The sequence below is a fragment of the Etheostoma spectabile genome, chromosome 10, assembly GCF_008692095.1.
Source record: "Etheostoma spectabile isolate EspeVRDwgs_2016 chromosome 10, UIUC_Espe_1.0, whole genome shotgun sequence".
NCBI lineage: Eukaryota > Metazoa > Chordata > Actinopteri > Perciformes > Percidae > Etheostoma > Etheostoma spectabile.
In genome coordinates, this window is record NC_045742.1 from 30,163,789 (window position 1) to 30,168,280 (window position 4,492).

Consider the following 4,492-nt stretch of genomic DNA (forward strand, 5'->3'; position numbering starts at 1 on the left):
CTTGAGTTGAGTTGAATGCCTCACTGTCTATGTCTGGAAACGGTAGGCGTTGCTTGGGAGTGGACTCTTAGAGTAGCAAAGCAAGTGCATTCTGGGATTTGTTGTATTTCATCCACATAAGCCAAAAAAAACAACTTTTCTAGGCCTACAAGGCACCAATTTCTTTAAAAAAAAATCACATTTCTACTCCATAAGTCACCCAATTTAAAGATATATTTATCTTTCCAACGGTGAAATACCCCTTTAAATACACTTGGACTGCTCCATTCTGCTGGACTAACGGTGACAGGATTTACACAGCTGCTGTCTTAATTGATCAGCATGGTTTAAAGACATGCAGGGCACTGTGATAGTCCAGTCCTCCAACGTCTCCCCATCTTTTCATCCACATCCTTTTTGTGTTTCTGACTGTGTCTTCTGTATATTTTATTTTGCTCTTTAGTGTATCTTTACTATATCCACCTATTCCTCCTTCAGCATTCCTTTCTTTTTTACCTCCCACTCTCTCCTCACTGTAGCTATATCTCTTTCCCTCTGTCTCCCTCCCACTCGCTCTTCATCTGCTTATGGGTTTTTGTCATCTTTTACATTCAGTCAGTCTCCCTCAGGTAAAGATAGACAGCATTTCAAAATAAAAGCTTGTGTTAATCCAGTGGATTTTTTTTTTTTTTGGTGTAGTATATGTTTTGCGTCTCCTCTCTCTCCCTTTCTAAGTGTGTGTGTGTGTGTGTGTGTGTGTGTCTGTGATTTTGAATTAAAATGATTAGTAGTAGTAGCATAGAGAGTGAAGCCTCTCCCCTTTTCTTGTCACGCTGATAGTCGGCAGAACACAGCGACCTGTGCCTGTGTGTGTGTGTGTGTGTGTGTGTGTGTGTGCTAATTATCTGTGTTCTAAAACACAACATATTTCCCATATGTCTGTGCTGTCCTATTCAATGTGTGTGTTTGTGTGTGTGTGTGTGTGTGTACATGTGTTTTTGTGTGTATCTGTGTGGTTGTTGTGGGACAGACTGGATGAGGAGAAAAGCCTCTGATGGCTCCAGTCACTCTCCCCTGAGCCTGCCGGATTAACTGGGCACACAAACATACACACACACACACACCACACACACACACAACACACACATGCACACACCACACACACACACACACACACACACTGCACACACACACACCACACACACACCCACACACACATGCACACCACACCCAACACACACACACCGCACAAACACAAAACCAAACAAACACCTTACAGTGTATAAACACCAGCAACACATACTGCCAACTGTTCATGCATAAATCCACAAGCACACACAAAAATACACACTCACACATAACATTGAATAGGACTGCAAAAACATATGGGAAAGATGTTGTGTTTTAGAACACAGATTAAATAAGCACACACACACACACACACACACACATGCAAAGAGAGATCCAGAAAGACAAATCAACGCTGTCCATGCATGGACACAAATAGCCTAAACAAACCAACACACTCTGTCGACATTGGTCATCGTGAGTTTGATTCCAGGAAGTGTTGCATTGGCTTTTTTTAGTCCTGGACATTAAATATTTAAAAGGACCAATCACACTGTTTAATTGAATCTGAGGCCCCTCCCTCTGGGCGACGGGGTCCAATCACAGCCAATTAGAGGCAGACAAGCCTGACAGTAATGGGTGCTATCTGTTAGTCCCTGGAGAGAGGGAGACACTTACCGACCATCCATTCACACACACACACATACACAGACTAAACTGTCCCTCCTTCAGCAATAATCATATTTACGAAATGTGTGTCTGTCTGTGTGTGTGTCGTACGTGTGTTGTGTGTTGTGGTGTTGTGTGTGTGTGTGTGTGTGTGTGTTGTGTGGTGTGTTGTGTGTGGAGAAAGAGACAGAGAGAGAACGGGGGACATGCAATCTACTTAACCTAATTATTCTGTTGGTCCCCTGTGTTTTCTCATTAGAACTCGCTGCCAGCAGGGACTGGGGAGAGCGGTTGGGTGGGAGAGAGAATGAGAGAGAGAGAGAGAGAGAGAAGAAGAAAGAGATAGAGAGAGAGAGAAGAGAGAAGAGAGAGAGAGGGGGGGGGGGGGGGGGGGGGAGAGAGATTTAATAAGCGGGATTGAGCTATAACTGAATAGAAAGCAGAGAAAAAGATGGAGTGTTACAGAAAGACAGAAGACAGCTTGTTGAAAAGTGTATGAGCCATAAACTCAGAGTGACTCATGGCTGTGGTTTCTCACCACATACACACACAGACACACACAGACACACAGACACACACACACACACACACACACATTTCTCATGTTCAAGTTTAAATTACGTTGATGTCATGGCTATAAAAGGTTTAAAAGGTATGCAATAGTTTTGCTACCGTATATAATGATTTATTTCAGATTTTGTAATTTATATTAAAACAATCAATATGTGTGTTAGTCACAAAGCGATCAAAGTGTCCCATTGAGCTCGAAGTAAAGCAGATAGACAGAGCACAGCTCATTCCAGCTGACCTAACACCTAATGCCCCACTAGGTAGATATCAAGAGACACATTACTACCCACATTAATATGTTGGATGGTAACAGTTCACACAGCCTTATAGACAGAAGCAGATCCCAATTAACACACTAGGGGGCCTTGCATTAAAAGATATGTGGTGTGCCCCAAATGAACCCCCCTCACTTCCTGTAAAGATTGATGTTCTATATTTAAAACAATATAGCCAGCAGCCGGTCAGCTTAGCTTTGCATAAATACTTAAAACCGTCTGGCTCCGTCCAGAGGTAACTAAACTAAGCATATTTTTGAAAAAATGTGTTCTTTTCCTCTAAAATTATCACTGTTTAAAGTTAAAGTTTGGAAAATATATGGAAAGAAACAAGTTCCCAAATATACTTGAGAGGAAGCAATCAGAGTGTTGAGAAAAGTTGCAACAACCTCAAGAGATGATACCGACAGAGGAAAGCAGCAGCTCTTTTTTTGGCTTTGTTCTGCCCCTGAATAACAGTGATGATGGATTGTTGTTATATACCCTCAGTTACATAAATATCCTGGACTTTGGACCCAAAATGGCTGCCCTGCCTTGCACTACTCCACTTGCACACTTTGCACACTTTTTGTTGTCCTGAAAACACTTGGGAACACATTTCTGCTGCTCTTACATAACTGGCACCACTATGCTACCGCCTGACTTTTGCACATTACATTGACTGTCAACTGTATGCATAATTGCACATTTTTAACTCAAATTTTGCTGCTCTTATTTTCCTCATTGTATATATCTTCTTATTTTTACTTTTTATATTGTTTACTTGAATGTCATGTTTGTCTGTGGACCAAATTGGTTAAAATGTCTTGCTGTCACCGTGGGATAGAGGGAAACGTAATTTCGATTTTTTTGACATAAATAAAGCAGACTTTGACTTTGTTGCTCTTTAGAACTTCGAGGGTTAACTTTGTGTCATCCATGTATCTTTAACCATTAAAAAGTCTATGGTCTCCCTTTTTTAATAATTCCTTTTTGAGCAACAACATCCAGAGGCAATCTCTCTCTACCAGTGAGTGAAAGTTCTGCAGGTTTCATTAGCAATGGGATTTAAAAAGAAAGAAATTAGACTGTACTGCATATTACTCTGCAGCCTGCGTCCATGTACGCTAAATGTAAAATGAGGCCACTAATTCATTTCCAGAGGTAAAGCTATAGAGCCCTTCCTTAACTGCTGTGCTGGAGGAAGCATTCAGTCATTTACTGCAAGACAAAAACACCCCATTATACGTGCCCATTATAAAATCACTGAAAGTACCAAAATATCACTAAGAAAAAGTATGTTAGTATTATAAGGAAAACGTATTAAAAGTAGATGTCACAGGCCTTTGCCATCAACTGGGGCCGATCTATGTGTGCAGCTCAGGTGGGACTCAGACACCTCTGGCTCGGCCTCTCCTTCCTGAAGAAGAAATAACACTGCTTGAAATGAAAGTCCCTTTCTCCACGGAGTCGCTTTTCAGGCGGAACGTTAAGGAAATGATAGCCAGGCTAGAAGCCTGCCGTAAAGCCTCAGAGCAGCTGGGCTCTCATCTCGGCCCGCAGCAGCAGCAATGAGAGCGCCGCCAGCGGGGTCAGCTGGGCGTTTCTGGCCGGCTTTTGCCGCTACCTTTTGGAAGAAGGCAGCAGCACCAACAACCCCCTTATTTTATCAATAAAGGGCATTTTTTATGGCCTCTGAGAGTTTTTTATACCAGAGCTGCACATCCTGATGCTCAGGTTGGTTTAGAAGTTGGCACTGTTAGCCAATAATGCTAATAATGTTAGCAATATGAGGCGCTGCACTCGGCTCGGCTGTTTAATTTTAATCTGTTTATTAATCCCCAATGGCTAAATTACAATTTACACTCTGTGCCCACACTTTGTTAGTAATCACAGACAGTCCTGAACTACACACACACACACACGATCTGTACATGCACTAATGGAGAGAT

At 42.1% G+C, this 4,492-nt stretch overlaps 1 long non-coding RNA gene across 1 annotated transcript in view; it reads right to left on the bottom strand.

The window, feature by feature from the left end:
• The window catches only part of LOC116697146 (uncharacterized), a 5,709-nt gene that overhangs the window by 354 nt on the left and 863 nt on the right, over positions 1 to 4,492 (bottom strand). The window lies entirely within an intron of this gene.